Source organism: Trachemys scripta, chromosome 6 (assembly GCF_013100865.1).
Source record: "Trachemys scripta elegans isolate TJP31775 chromosome 6, CAS_Tse_1.0, whole genome shotgun sequence".
Classification (NCBI taxonomy): Eukaryota; Metazoa; Chordata; order Testudines; family Emydidae; genus Trachemys; species Trachemys scripta.
In genome coordinates, this window is record NC_048303.1 from 89,295,205 (window position 1) to 89,311,780 (window position 16,576).

A 16,576-nucleotide genomic window follows, 5' to 3' on the forward strand; every position below is an offset into this window, starting at 1 on the left:
GGGATGTAAAGGGCTTTGGGATGTTTTTGAATGAAAGATGCTATATAAATATATTAGGCCTGATTCTCATTTACACTAAGTGCATTTTATACCACTCTAGGAGTGAAGGTTTTGCAGTGTTGCCTAAAAGCAGTCAGTCTCTGGATTCACCTACCTTCTTCTGGCAATTTATTCCATAGCCAGATCTCCTCCGCTGAGAATGCTTTTCCCCCAGCTCTCACACACTTTGTCCTGGCCTTAGTGATCTGCATTGTCCTAGAGAAATGCGGCTCTCTCAGAAGTTCATTCTCTTGTTTGGGGAGTGAGGTCAAGAGATGATGTCACTCCCCACCTTATATAGTGTTTTCATACGGTGGTCACCCTTTGTTCCAAGCTAAATTCCCAGACCAGTTAATGGGAAAATGCAGGTACCAAAATGGAGTTCAGGGTCATGTGGTCTGGTCACATGCCCTTTCCTGCCTTGCTGAGTCATAGCAGCCATTATCTATAGGCTGTCTGCAGGACCGGCTCCAGCATTTCTGCTGCCCCAAGCAAAAAAAAAAAAAAAAAAAAAAAGCCGCGATTGCGATCGGCGGCGGCAATTGGGGAAAAAAAAAAAAGCCGCAATCGGCGGCGGCAGTTCGGCGGCAGGACCTTCGCTCCTAGAGGGAGTGAGGGACTTGCTGCCCCCAAATTGCCGCAGTTGCCGCCCCTCTCCCTTGGCCACCCCAAGCACCTGCTTGTTAAGCTGGTGCCTGGAGCCGGCCCTGGCTGTCTGGAGCATTCTCGGGAAGGCTTACTAGGTGGGGGAAGCTTCTCCTAAGGCCTTTTGTTTCCTTAATGGCCCATTGCCTTGAATAGGCCCTTCACAACCAGCTGTCTAGATTGGAAGCATCTTGCCTAGTGGGTGTCACCCAGGTGTAACCATTTTGCAATACAGATACATAGTAGGGTGACTAGATCACTGATGGGAAATATCGGGACGCAGAGGGGAGAAGGGGGGATATCGGGACGCGTGGGGGGGGCGGAGCAAAGTTAAAAAAAAAAAAAGCTGCTTTTGCAGGTGCCGGCCGCGCCGTGGCTGCTGCCCCTCCCCCTCCTCCCCCAAGGGCACATGCAGCACGTCCCGCCACCCCATGGGGAAGGAGCCGCTGGAGCGAGAGGCGCAGGGCTCCGGACCCTGGCAGCGGAAAGCGGCTCAGGGCCACGCGAGTGGGCACATAAAGTTTATCGGCTGGGGGGGACCCCGGCTGGCTCCTCGCCCTGCCCTGTAGGGGGGTAGTATCCCCACCCCACGCCAGCATGTCCCACCGGCCGCCGCAGGCCAGGTAAGGAACCGAGTCCCCCCGGCTCCTCAGCTGAGCGGCATTCATCCTCCCTCCCAGGCTTGCTGCTGGAATGCCGGCGCAAGCCTGGAGGGAGAGGGTGGTGGCCGGCTTCCAGTTCCGGCGGCTTGTGAGTACGGGCACCGGGCGGGCAAGGGGCTGGCAAGGGGGCTGCTCCCCCAGAAGGGTGACGGGGGGGCTCAGCTGAGGAGCCAGGATGAAGGGGGAGAGGGCGACTCGGCTCCTTACCTGGCCTGTGGCGGCCGGTGCAACATGCTGGCGCGGGGCAGGGAGCTGGCCGGGGTCCCGTCCAAGCTGATAAACTTTACGTGGCCACTCTTGCGGCCCCGAGCCACTCTTCCCCGCCGCTGCTGGGGTCCGGAGCCCACCCTCTACCTCCTGGGGGAGCAGCCCCCTGGCCAGCCCCCCTTGCCCGCCCAGTGCCCCTACTCACCAGCTCCAGGAACTGGAAGCCGGCCACCACCCCCTCCCTCCAGGCTTGCCCTGCCATTACAGCAGCAAGCCTGGAAGGGAGGAGGAGTGCCACATGCATTGGGAAGAGGCGGGGCCAGGGCGGTGATTTGGGAAGGGAGCCAATGGGGGATTGAGGGGGCGGAGTCGGAGTGGGGCGGGGGGCAAGAGCCCTTCCGGGAGGGCAAAATTGCTTGTTTGTCCAGTGTCCCGACCGGACATTGGTCGGGACGCGGGACAAACATGCAAATATCGGGACGTCTGGTCACCCTAGATACATAGTCAACATGATAACCAGATACAAAAATGATACATGCACAGAAATAGGATAAGCATATTCAGCAAATCATAACTTTTTCATAGACATCTCACGTGACACATTTTGCACAAGATGCATCATAATTCATTATATTATAATGATACCACTATGATGAATATGGGGTGCAGTGTCACACACCTGCTTTGCTCCTGCTTGGGATACCCCGATCTTAGGCACACGGGGGGAAGCAGATACTGGATGATAGCGACTCCCCACAAAGCCCTGGTTCTGGCTCCTCCCAAACTGATGGCCACCAGAGCAGATCAAGTGCAGATAGGGTAATAATTTGCTGGTGATCAGGACCAGCAGCAAAATACTATCCCCTGGAGCAAATAGGGGGAGCCTTGCTGAGACATGATTCTTTTCCTGTGGTGCTCCTAGGGCAGAGTAGCTCCATGGTGGTGCTCCTTATGTTGGCCAGGTGGCAAAGCCACCATCTAGCACATTGACATTATTGTTTATATAAATATTTTTTAAAACAAATCATACTACACCATCACATTCTCTTTCCCATCTCTTACACATTATCTATAGTGTGACAGACCCAAATCAGGGGGGTACAGGAGTCTGGTATAGGTCAAATATACTGGTCACTGGATGAGTAGTTTTCTGTTCCCTGAGTAACCAGAGAAGGGGCTGCACTAGAGTAATCAGGAACCTGCTAGAACCTGTTAAGGCAGGCAGGCTAATTAGGACACCTGGAGCCAATTAAGAAGAAGCTGCTAGAATCAATTAAGGCAGGCTAATCAAGGCACCTGGGTTTTAAAAGGAGCTCACTTCAGTTTGTGGTGTGAATGTGAGGAGTTGGGAGTAAGAGGTGCAAGGAGCTGAGAGGGTGTGCTGCTGGAGGACTGAGGAGCACAAGTGTTATCAGACACCAGGAGGAAGGTCCTGTGGTGAGACTAAAGAAGGTGTTTGGAGGAGGCTATGGGGAAGTAGCCCAGGGAGTTGTAGCTGTTATGCAACTGTTACAGGAGGCCCTATAGGCAGATACAGTCCACAGGGCCCTGGGCTAGAACCTGGATTAGAGGGTGGGCCTAGGTTCCCCCCAAACCTCCCAATTGACTTGGACTGTGGCTTCTTCCAGAGGGGAAGGTCTCTGGGCTATTCCCCAACCCACATGATGAATCTCTGTGGCAAGAAAATCTGCCAATAAGTGCAGGACCCACCAAGATAGAGGAGGAACTTTGTCACAATAGGTTTATCTCACATACAGCTGTAAATATGAAAGGGGGTCAATTTATCAATTTGCCATAGTGTCAGTTTGTTAGATTTCAGCTTTAAAAACTAACTAGGTTAGCCAATACATAAGAGAATCCAATAGGATAACCCCTTTTTATTGTGTGTATGGAGCATTTGCTTACTAGTTTTAATACTAGATTCTCCTCAGGGCATCTTTTGACTTGAACAGTATTTCTCAAATCAGAACATTTGCTTGTTCTTAACCCCCCAACAATTTATTAATTCACTCAGAACCACATTAATATATAAACACCAGTTCATCACTCAAATGTAGACACTCACAATGTGTCTACAGTGTGACACTGTCAATGTCTGTCTGTCTCTCTCACACACACACACACACACACACACACACACACACACACACACACCAGTCTTATCACAGATTAGAGTTGAGACTCAGCCGTTATATCAAGGTACAATGCAAATTACCAGGACTTGTTACATTTACTTATGATCATCACTTCTCCATTCTTTAATACCGATCATATTTCCAAGGATGTACTTGTCTTCCAGGCACTTTGAAGAGCGTGGTTAGTACAGTTTGGATTGATCCAAAAGGGACAAGTTTAGAATATTAAAAGCAATTGGTTAAAACAATTCTTTTCAATCTCTTAGACCAATTTTATTGGAGTTAAAAAGGTTCTAAAATACGTAACTTGAGGTCTCCCTAAAGAGCATAGGCTCAGCAAGATAGCCTATTGTTATTTATATTAAAGACTAGAAGGGGAAATACAAGCTTTGAAATTAAATCTCTCTTCTTTTTCTTATCTTAACCCTTGGATGAGGGAAAGTCCTTTCCACATAGCTGGTCCAGGCATCAGTTGCACTTAGGATTCTTCAGCTTCTTGTTGGGTTCAGTCGATCAACTCTATTGCACACATGGTGACTTCTAGGGTATATACCCTAGTTTCAGGGCTTGTAGGAGGGGGCCACGCTATTATTTCCATTGGACACGTGCCAAGTGTGTGCTTAGGTTTTAGCTCTTTCAGTTTCACTGATGCTTCCACTGGTATCCAATAAATGATATTGGTGTATAACAAATTTCTTCAATTCTTTTATGGTATTATCAGAGGCTTTTTAAGCTTGATTTGTTTCAAAAGACTGTATTTCATTATTTGCCCCTACTATCAAGGGGGATCCCCCATTTTAAACCATTTCTCTTGATATCCCAAAGTTATACTCTGGTTTATATCTTTTAACATTTCTTCTTCCTTGTATCAGATAATTCCTGTTACTTCTAGAGTGCAACAATTATTTACAATGAAAACCAACAAAATCCTTAGAATCTTCTAAATGTGGAGGACATATTCTTTGTGTACATAAGCATTTCACCTTATTTAGGACTTACAATAGAACAAGAGTTTTTTTTTCACATATAGAAGTATGTAGATCTTACTGCCAAGGCCAACAAATGTGTAGATTCTAAGTTAGGGTGAAAGATTATTCAGTGTATATTTGATTTACAGGAACATAATATACAGTTTATACTTTGAGGGTGAAAACACTTTGCATAAGAAAGCAGTCTGTGACCCTTGCTTGGGAACTTGGGGTTCTTTTTAGCGAGGTTGGGAGGGAGAAAGAGGTTTAATCCATATGAAAATTATGAGATTCTTGCCTAGGTGATTAACAGTACACTCATTTAAATAAATAAATAGAGATATCCTATCTCCTAGAACTGGAAGGGACCTTGAAAGGTCATTGAGTCCAGCCCCCTGCCTTCAGTAGCAGGACCAAGTACTGATTTTGCCCCAGATCCACAAGTGGCCCCCTCAAGGATTGAACTCACAATCCTGGGTTTAGCAGGCCAATGCTCAAAGCACTGAGCTATACCCCCCCCCCCCCCCCCCCCCCCCCCAAAAAAAAATTAGCCATTTTAGTTTCCATAGTTTCTATTCTTGGGGAGAGGAACTCCCAACCTTGTGAGATCTGTAGTTCCTAAAAGTGTCTCATGTGAACCATTTTCTTATTGTCTTTACTTCTTAGGTGAATCCTATTTCGGGATAAACAGAGGTGAATAGCTTTTTTTTTTTTTTTTAATTTTACCTGGGTCAGTAGGAATAAGTAGCTATTAATCATTCAAGGCATATGTTTCATATAACCTTTACACAGTGGTGTCATAAGCATTTCAATATTCACCATCCCATATACATACAGTTACCAGGGGTGCCATTCTGTACTTAGGAAAGGTGCTAGTGCAGGACAGTGATTATTGCAAATCTTGTGTTTTGAAGAGAGTCCACTGTACAGTTCAGATCACTGGCATTCTGCAGTTGTTGCAGCATATGTTGCACCTTCTGCTGCTGGCTTGTATTGCAATACATTGTCTTTCAGCATATTTTTAGTAGTGATCTTCAGAACACTGTTTTCTATTTTGGAGGTGGAGAGCTAAAACTGAAAATACTGGATTTCCACAAAGAAAGTGGCAGATTTCCTCATTTCCAGGTAATATCATTTTTATTGTCATAGGACCTGCATGGCTGCTGGACAAAGAGAACTGATTTTAGCATGCAGAAAACAAAGGATATGAATGAAATATTAGATGGGTGAATGAAAGTATTATTCACCTAATAAAATCTGATGGTTAAAAGGTCTTCATTAAATCCTGTCTTAAAGTTCATTTAAAAAATATATTTTGTAGCAAGTGGATGCCCTTTAATTAAACACACACAATTCTTTCTGAAGCATTTAACAACCGCTAAACATACAATCAATGTGTCTTAGAGAAACACTGTCTTTCTTTTTTACCGAGAAGGTGGCATTTACCCATGTCTTTCAACTGTAACCAGAGAATCAAATACATGAAACAAATTTGCTGGCTTCAGCAAAATGTATTGATTCCTGCAGGTCCTTGGAAAAAGTGCATTGTTTTATTTTCCATAGAGATGCTTCTTACTGCATATTACTGTAAGTCAGCCTGAGCGTCCTATGTATATGGTATGACTGCACTGCAGAAAATGTCTCGGGGTTTAAAAAGGAGGAGAGGATTTTTGTTTTTTCCAAATATGAAAAAAACTAGGTCTCTCAATGTTCACATTATACAACAAATGGAGTCAAAAAGGAAATTGGACAAAAATCTTTTCTATTTTGTAAAAGAATTATTACAATAAGATGCCATATAAGTAATACTCTGTATGTTATATCTGTCTCTCTAGCAATGTCACATATAAAACATACAATCTATGATCCCCCACTTTTATATAACATCGCATGTTTGGTAAGAATTGGACCTCATACAAAGGAGTTCAAAGATAATGAAAAATAACACAACAATGAAAGGGTAGATACATTTCTAAAATACTTCAATCCTGGACTTTCTCCCTTCAGTTATCATGGCTTATTTCATGGAGGAGACGGAGTGTGTTCATTACCGCTCCACAAGTATTATCAATGCATTCCCCGTCTACCCAATGGGAGGGAATCACCACACGGGAATCCTCACAGAGATTTCCTCACAGAAAGTCCCTCTTGCAGCTTTTAACACAGGAGGAGACTACATAGCCTGTTAAAAAATTGTCCTCCTGTTATGTTTTTTCAACTGAAACTCCTAATTAAGAGGAAAAATAGGTCTTAGGGGAGTTGAATTTTGGTAATTCTTTATACAGCAGAGGCTACATGCTGTATTATAATAAAGCTCAACCAAATATGTAAGAAGATATCAATATTAACACAATTACACCAACATTTATTGGAGGCCAAATCATATATATTCTCAATGGAGTCAAAATGATAGGTTCTGACCTCCTCTGTTCCTGGGGGGTACTTGACCCTGCTCTGCCCCAGGCCTCACCCCTACCCCACCTCTTCCCACCCACATTCTACCCCCTCTCCCTATCTGCACTCCTCTTCCTCCTCCACAAACTGCTGATCATGGGAGGTGCTGGGAGGGAGGAGGAGGCACAGATCCGCAGGGTTGCCAGAGGTTGCTGAGCACCCACTATTTTTTTCCCCCCATGGGTACTCCAGCCCCGGAAAATCAAAGAGACTTCTCCTATCTTGAGAACAAATTTTAGGGTAATCTGATTATGATGAAAGATTTTGGCTTAACTTTTGCAAGTAATTGTGAGCGCCCAATTTGGGACACCTTAAATTGGGATTTTCAGATGGCAGGTACTTATCATTTTCTGAAAACTAGGCCTCCTGAAGTTGTCTCAGGTTGGGCACTAAAAATCACTCATCACTGTTGAACATTTATTTACCTCTTTAAATCCAGAGAGGGAAATGTAATTTTAATAATTTTCTGAGGTGCAGAAAATCATGAATTTCCTATAAAAGTTTCCATTGATTTAGTCCTACCCCTTCCCAGTGTTTTTTACTTTAATATTCAATTCCTTGACTAAAACAGGAAGCAAGGAAGAGGTGTAGCCTGGCTCCATCCCATAATACTCTTGGTAACCTAGTTAACCCTATTGACCACTTTACTATAAGGAATGTATTCTGAAAACTTAGGCCTCGTCTAGCACACCTTTTGTACCAGTATAACTATCTAAGTCAGCAGTGTGATTTTTTTTTTTTTTTTTTTTAATCAAAATAGTTATACCATACAATCTGTAGTGCGGCTGCAGTTATATTGGTATAAAGGTGCCTTATAACAGTATATTTTATCCCCATTCCCATACAGGAATAGCTATACTGATACAAAGCTTCTTTACACCAATATAACTGCATCCACACTAGGTGGGTTGTCCCATTTTAACTAATCTGGTTAATTAAAGCAGTGCACCTTTTGTGTGGTGACAAGCCCTTACTTAATTTGATGAATGTGAGAGAAAAAGGAAATGTAGTGATGAGTCCTTCGGTTGATGAGCCCTATTTATCCCACTGAAAGCCTGACTCCGATCAATGATTGTGTATATGATGAAGAGACTTATGGCTTTTTAGGAGCCCAAATCAAAAGAGATGTTTTTTCAAATTCTAAGGCATTATGTTCCATCTAAACCCAGGGAGTGTGGGAGTTTCACCTCCTGCCACAGAAAATCTTGTAGGACTGGGTCCTGGGGGAAGGAAACTCTGAAATTTCTATTTGGTGGATGGGTTTGTTGTGTAAAAGTACCTATTACATGTGTATATGTGCACTGGGATGCAGGGACATAGTTTGCCATGTCTGGTTTGCTCCTCCGGCTTAGTCAGCCCATTTGTCTCTGATTTCTTTATTACGTACATGAGCCAGGCTGTTCTCTATGGACCCCACTTCTGAAGCAGAATGAACTTACGAAATAAAATAAGAACTGGTTTGAACTTTTGCCTGAAATTGACCTGAGCCTCAATTGTTTGAGCATTGAAAAACTAAGTGTAGCTTTTAATTCCTTCCGTTTGCATGGGTTGACAATACATTGCACTTAATCAAAGTCTCAAAGTAAGGTGGGTTTTGCAGCTGCTGTTTAAAATCATTCTTGTAAGAAAATGAAGATAGGGTAGCTAATTAGCCACAGTATGTAGCTTGACATTTCAAGAGAATTGTCCTTCATACCTACCAGGGAGGGTGATTGAGAAACCGGAGGAAAAAACAGACAAACAAAAAAACATAAATTCATTAAAGGGTGAATAAGTCAGGTGGTGATTATGTAAATATTACTCACTGAAGTTAAACATATTTAAGACAGTATATAAGCATGAAATTGTGTATTGAAGGGAGTGGAGATGGCGGTGGGGAATGTCAGGTCTGTAAAATAAATGATTAATTATGCATCCTCTTGCAGCCTAGTGATATGACCCAGGATATGAACCAAATGATTAAATCAAGTTACTTCTCACTAGATGGGAAATTGAAAATAAAACATATTGGCTCAGATGGAAAGTAATGCAGAAGGGAAACCACCACAATCATCCCACTCCCAGAGTTCCTCACATAGCTTCCTGTCAGAGGCTGCAGTGCTGTCCTCTCAAAGAATTGGCCTCAGTGCCCATTCACTAAACTGGCAGTCTCCCTGAGATCTGTGGAATCCCAGGGAGCCATCCATATGGAGGCTCTGTGACTCTGCGGCAGCTCTGCCATCCAATAGGCCTCCAATCCTAGGCACAACTGCTCCTGTGGCTACCTTTTGGACACCCGGGGGCTCTTCAGAGAATATAGCAAAGGCTGTGGAGCTGGGAGTGACTACCCCAGCTGTCACCTGACTGCTTTTTGGCTGGGCCAAATGTGAGCTGTGCTGTGACTCCTTGTGCCAGGTTGCATCACCATGCATACAATTAAGGGGGTGGATTTAGGGGCTCATAGGCCAGGGGGGACAGCTGGGAGAGGAGGTCCACCTCACAGGGGAAGAGGAGGGTCAGGTGGTCACTTTAAATGGCCTTGGTCAGTATTGTCTCTGTCTGTTATCTTTTGGGAGGATTCTCCATAGGGGCAGAGGGAAGACCATGTGCACCAGCCTCTCCCATTCCTGCCCTATATCTGCCCCTTCCCCATATATGGGTAGTACTCAGCTGATCTCACAAGGCAGGGTATTGTATTTACTAGTTAATTCTCTCAGTGCCATAGTGAAGTCTGGTTGAGCACAGATTAGGAGTGGAGTGGAAATGTTGTACCTATAACTAGAGTTGTAGGACTGGTCTACATGCAGATTTTGTACCAGTGTAGTTATTTCAGATAGTGGTGTGTGTGGTTTTTTTTTTTTTTTTTTTTTTTTTTTTTTTTACTGAAATACTGAGAACCCATACTGTGAATGCAATTACAGTAACTCCTCACTTGAAGTCATCCTGGTTAATGTTGTTTAATTGTTATGTTGCTGATCAATTAGAAAACATGCTTGTTTAAAGTTGTGCAATACTCCCTTATAACGTTTGGCAGCCGCCTGCTTTGTCCACCGCTTGCAGAAAGAGCAGCCCATTGGACCTCGCTGGTGGGGGCTTGGAGCCAGGGTGGACCGGCAGCCCTGCTATCAGCTCCCTGCTCCCCTAAATTCCCTGTGCGGCAGCCGCTCAGCAGGCTATCAAATTGCCAGCAGTTCAGGTATCCCGCCTCCCACTGCTGTGTGCTGATCCTGTCCTGCCTTGGAGCTGCTCCCGGGAGCCTCCCGTTTGCTTTGCAGGGGGCGTGGGGGAAAAGGGGTGCTAATGTCAGGGTGTCCCCCTCGCCCCCCACTCCTGTACCTTATCTCCACAGAGCAAGGGGGGACATGACAGGGCTCAGGACAGAAGGAGCTTGCTGGTAGCAGCTGCTGTCTCAACTTGTTGATCTAATTAAAAAGGCAATATACTTAGAATGCGGTCAGAGTACTTAAAGGGACAATGCTCGTGTCTCTCTCTCTCTCTCACTCACACACACACACAGTCTCTCTGTTTCTCTCTGCCATGCTGTCTCCCCTCCCTCCATTCATGTAGCCTCACACTCTACAAGGCAGCATTAACGTGTTAACCCTTGAGCATTCAGCTGAGTGCTAGTTCATCATTTAGCAGTAAGGAATTCCCTGGGAAATCTTCCACCCTCTGACTTCACCACCTCAACCAAACTTCACAATCGTCATTGCTGTGTACAGTATTAAATTATTTGTTTAAAACTTATACTGTGTATATGTATTATAGATATATAGAGAATATAGTCTTTTGTGTGGCAAAAAAAGTTTCCCTGGAACCTAACCCCCGCCACCTTTAGATTGATTCTTAAGGGGAAATTGGAATCGCTTAACATTGTTTTGCTTAAAGTAGTATTTTTCAGGAACATAACTATAACATTAAGTGAGGAGTTCCTGTATAAAGGTACCTTATTCTGCTATAGATTATTCCCTTTCCCATTTGGGAATAGCTATACTAAGGTAAAGCACTTTTATACAGCATAGGGATAACATGGGGGAGGATTGTGTCACTTTAATTATACTAATATAGTTAAAGTGGTACAACTTTTGGGTGAAGACAGGCCTGTCAACAGCAATTCCGGGCCCTAGTGCAGAACAGTCAATGGGCCCCCTACCACAAGCAGGGACGCGGTCCGCCTGACATTTGGGCAGTGCTGTGCCTGCACTGGTTGGTGCCCAGCAAGCTGCTGCTGGCTATGCTGGCCCCAGCACCCCTAGTTCCAGCACACCCGAGTCAGGGCCCAGGATATGTGGTATCAAAAAGATGACCCCATGTACTTGAACCATGAGGCAGGTTCTAGAGTCATGAAGATGGTCTGATCTATCAGCCACCTACTACTTTGAAGGCAAACACTAAAATTTGGAACTGTTATGATTCTCAAATGAGGATTCATCTTGTATCATTGACTTCAATGATAATTTTACCAGTTAATTTGATGGAAGCAGTAACACACCACCAAAAAAGCACTCTTCTGCTGCTCACCTTTAGTGATCATACATTACAGTGAACCCAGAACAATCAGGGAACTCATATTTTGAAGATGACATACTGTGTTCTATCTTTGTCAACAGGTCTGGCTCTACTGATGTGAAAAGCTACTGCCAAACAGTTAAGTATGCTGCAGAAAAAAACATATTGGATATCACTTCTTTACTGCTGACTATTTAAGAGTCATAGAATGGGGTCCTGGCCCATACCTAGGGCTCCTAGACACGACAGTAACACCAATAAAATAATAATAGCTACCTCTTCACACTCTAACCTTTAGTATTACCCTTGCACCTAAACATTCTGCCGCAACTGTAAAACTCATTCTGTGTTTCAAAACAATTTTATCTGAGCTGCATAATCACAGCAAAGGGAGTCAACTCCCACGCACGCAAACCCTGCTCTTGTTACATCAACACCAAGTATGAACTTGCTTCTTGGAACCAGAGTGTCTCTTGATTTCAAGATTGTGCAATTAGCTTTTCTAAAAGGCCTGTTTCTCCCTTTCAAAGATGGTTTTATTGTCCAGAGTCATGAAATTCAAACTCACTTGTGCTCAGCTCTTCTAACAGACTTTCTAAAACTATCAGGTCTTTTCTCAAGCAATTTAAAAAAAAAATCTGCATTGTGTTGTAGTTGGAGGATTTGCAGGATAAAGACGATTTTGCCTGGAACTGAAGTTAGCTGCCTGCTCTTGAAACGTACAAAAGAAAAAAAGTTAACCAGCCAGAAGCTGTTTTTCTCCCAACATTGGAACTGGTTCCTTAATGTATTAAAACCTTGCAACAAACTAGTCTGCACACTTCTCAATGTGCCTAGGTCAGTACAGGGGGATAGGAAGAGAAACAGCTGACAGTAAGAGACATGCAGTTCTTTCATAAAGCTTGCCAATTTGTTTAGACTGGGCACCACACATATAAGTGCCTCCTGTTTTTAAGAAGAGTCGGGGGAATGGACACACAGTGAGCTTTTTCCTTGGTGTATTTCCGCCAAACAGATAAACAGTGCTCAGGAAATGATCAGGAGCAGGTAAGAATGACAATGAAGAGACCAACATCACTGCAGTTGTTACAAAACTTAGGCTTGCATGGAACATGAGTTATTTGGCTCAGGCATGCATGTGAATCATTCGTGGTTGCCCCCCCCCTTCCCTGGGTCCGTGCCCCGCAGCTCTGCTGACCATGCTGAGTGGCTGCCGGGGCTAAGGGGTACGGGCACCATGCTCCCTGGTGGCTGGCAGCAGCTTCCACCCCACATGCATGGCGGAGAAAGTGCCTAGGGTCTGTCTGGGGCTGGAAGCCGGCAGGCTGTGCATGCCTAGGAGCCCTGCAGCCTGCCTAGGTGATTTAAAAGCACAAGCATGAAGGGACAAAATCAGAAAGGCTAAAGAGTCAACTAAGGGGAGATATGATCAGGGCTGGCTCCAGGGTTTTGGCCGCCCCAAGCAGCCAACAAAAAAAAAGCCGCGATCGCGATCTGCGGCGGCAATTCGGCGGGAGGCCCTTCACTCGGAGCAGAAGTGAGGGACCGTCCGCCGAACATCTGGACCTGCCGTCCCTCTCCGGAGTGGCCGCCCCAAGCACCTGCTTGGTAAGCTGGTGCCTGGAGCCAGCCCTGGATATGATAGAGCTCTATAAAATCATGAATGGTATGGGAAAAGTGAAGTGTTATTTACCCCTTCATATAGCACAAAAACTAGGGGTCACACAGTTAAATGAATAGGCAACAGGGTGAAAACTCAAACAAAAGGAAGTACTTCTTCGCACAACACACAGTCAGCCTGTGGAAACGGGTGCCATGAGATGTTGTAAAGGCCAAAAGTATAACTGGGCTCAAAAAGCATGAGATAAGTCCACAGAGGACAAGTCCATCAATTAGCCAAGAAGGTTAGGAAAGCAACCCCATGGGCCAGGTGTCCCTAAGCCTCAAACTACCAGAAGCCATGATTGGATGACAGGGGATGGATCACTTGAAATTGCTCCATTCTGTTCATTTCCTCTGAAGTATCTGGCACTGGCTAGTATCAGAAGACTGAATACTGGGCTAGATGGATCATTGATCTGACAAAGTATGGCTTTTCTTATGTTCTTACAAATGTCTTACAACTAGGAAGGGACATAAAGGGCAATAAGATGATGTTCTTTAAATATAGTAGGAGCAGGGCTGTCCTTACCCATATGCAAAGTACGCAGCTGTGTAGGGCACCAAATTTCCTGGTGCCCTACGCAGCTGCATGCTGCTTCAGCCCCTGTTCCGCCTCTTCCCCATGGCCCCTGCCCCTACTCCACCTCTTTCTACCCTTGCTGTGCGCCAGCCCCGCCTCCACTCCACTCCTTCCTCAAAGCCCCCGCTCTGCCCCGTCCCGCTTCTTCCCACTCCTACTCTGCCCCACCCCCACTCCCACTCCACCTCTTCCCCTGAGGACTGCAGCAGGGGTTGGGCGCCCTGCACTCACTGGGTGGCAGTAAGTGGAGTGACCCGGCCCTAGCCCGCTCCGCACCTCCAGCTCCCAGCCGCGCTGCCGGTGAGTGCTGGGGAGCAGTTCCCCCCTCTCTCCCAAGCCCGGGAGCCAGGGGAGCAGAGTGGAGCAGGCTGGGGCCGGGTCACTCCATTTCTCCATGAATGTGGGATCGAGCCCGCCCTGCACTCACCAGGCGGCAGGAAGTGGAGCAACCCAGCCACAACCAGCTCCACTCCACTCCGCTCCACTGGTGAGTACTGGGGGGGATTTTCCCCCCTCCCCCAAGCCTGCTCCTCTCCCCCTGCCCCCACGGAGGCCTGTTTTCTAGGGTTACCATACGTCCAGTTTTTCCCGGACATGACCGGCTTTTCGGCAATCAAACCCCCATCTGGGGGGAATTGCCAAAAAGCCAAACATGGCCGGGAAAATGCCGGCCGGGCACTTCCCCTCCCGCGGCGGCTCTGCTCCTCCCCTGACTCTTCGGCTCTGTTTAAGAGCCGAGTGCTATGGGCTTCAGGCAGCCCCCATGCCTCCGGACCCTGCGCCGCCGGAGCCCTGGAGGGGAAGTGCCCGGCCAGGGGTGCAGGGTCCGGAGGCATGGGGGCTGCCCGAAGCCCGAGCGCTACCAGCTTCACGGTTTGCCGGGCAGCCTCCAGACCTTGTGCCCCCGGCTGGGTGCTTTCCCTCACGGGCTCCAGCTGCGCTGGGGAAGCACCGGCCGGGGGCGCAGGGTCTGGGGGCTGTCCGGCAAACCGTGAAGCCGGTAGCGCTCTGGCAGCCCTTTTCGCATGGCTGGGAGTGGGAGGGAGGAGGGGGCGGAGTTAGGGCGGGGTTGGGGCTGGGAAGGGGCGGGGTTGGGTGGGGCTGGGGTTGGGAAATGGGCGGGGCGGGGCCAGGGCCCAGTGGAGGGTCCTCTTTTTTTATTTGTTAAATATGGTAACCCTACTGTTGTCACACACACCCCTCCCTGCAGGGGGGGCTACATAGGGCACCAAAATGGCTAGGGACAGCCCTGAGTAGGTGCAAGAGAAAGACAAAGGAAAGTCCACTAACTAGTGGGGAAGGATATCTAATACCAGACAACACCAAGAAGGCCGAGGTGTTTAATGCCTATTTTTCTTCAGTCTTCGCTATTAAAATTAATTGTGACTGAATGCTTAACAGCAAGAGGAAAGGAACACAAGTAGAATAAGGAAAGAACTGGTTAAATAATATGTAGAGTATCTGTGTCAATCCCAGGATATTAGAGAGACAAGGTGGGTGAGTAATATCTTTTATCTTTAATCAATAAAAGATATAACCTCACCCACCTTATCTCTCAGGATAAATAACATGTAGATAAGTTAGATGAATTCTAGTTGGCAGGGCCTGATGAAATTCAGCCTAGGATACTTCAAGAACAAGCTGAAGTAATCTCGAAACCATTAGCAATTATCTCTGAGAACTCATGGAAGATGGGTGAGGTCCCAGAGGACTGGAGAAGGGTAAATATTGTATCATTTAAAGGCAGCCTATCTTTTAAAAGGCAGACAAAGAGGGCCTGGGGAATTATAGACCAATCAGCCTAACTTTGCTTCCTGGAAAGATACTGGAATAAATTATAAAACTATCAATTTGTAAGCACATAGAAGATAGCAGGGTGATAAGTAGGGCTGCAGATTTATCACAGCATTTTTAAATAAAACATCATGGAACAGTTGCAGTAAATTTAATAAAAGTCACAGGTTTCATGGTTTTTGATAAAAATGCTATGACAAATGAAATTCAACTATACCTCATTAAAATCATAGGCCAGTATCATCATCATCCTCTGCTGCTGACTTGTCCTTGCCCTGCCAAGGAGGCATGGACCACGGGGCCTGGCACCCAACCCTAATTCCAGCCTGATGACAAGGAGAGGCCATGGGTGTGGGGTGCAAGCCCACTCCACACTCACATCATAGCAGAAGCTCCTGTGTCCCCAGGGATTGCCCCAGCTCTCCCACTCCAGGCATTACAACTTGGCACACCAAGTTGCGGTGCTGCTCAGGACGGCTGGGCCAAAAATGAGTGAATGTTACTGTGACCCCATGCGCAGGCTTGAAATTAGATAAAGAGTTCCTCTGATGGTTAGAAATGAGTTCTGGAACAGTCGTCCAAGGAGAGTAGTGGGAGCAAAAAATCTAACTAGTTTTAAGACTGAGCTTGATATGTTTATGGAGGGGATATTATGATGAGGTTGCCTACAATGGCATATGGCCCATCTGCGACTGCTATTAGCAAATATCTTCAGTGACTAAAGATGGGACACTAGATGGGGAGGGCTCTGAGTTACTACGGAGAAGTATTTCCCAGGTGTCTGGCTGCTGGGTCTTGACCGCATGTTCAAGGTCTAATTGATCACCATATTTGGGTTGGGAAGGAATTTTCCCTCAGGTCAGATTGGCAGAGACCCTGAGAGTTTTTTTGCCTTCTTCTGCAGTATGTGGTGCAGGTCACTTGCTGGTTTGAACTAGAGTA

At 46.1% G+C, this 16,576-nt stretch overlaps 1 long non-coding RNA gene across 1 annotated transcript in view; it reads left to right on the top strand.

The window, feature by feature from the left end:
• The first annotated feature begins 5,622 nt into the window (after positions 1 to 5,622).
• LOC117879293 overlaps positions 5,623 to 16,576 on the top strand; it is a 68,783-nt gene continuing 57,829 nt past the window's right edge. The window contains exon 1 of the long non-coding RNA XR_004646223.1: positions 5,623 to 5,781. This is a non-coding gene — a long non-coding RNA (uncharacterized LOC117879293). The remainder of the gene's footprint in view (positions 5,782 to 16,576) is intronic.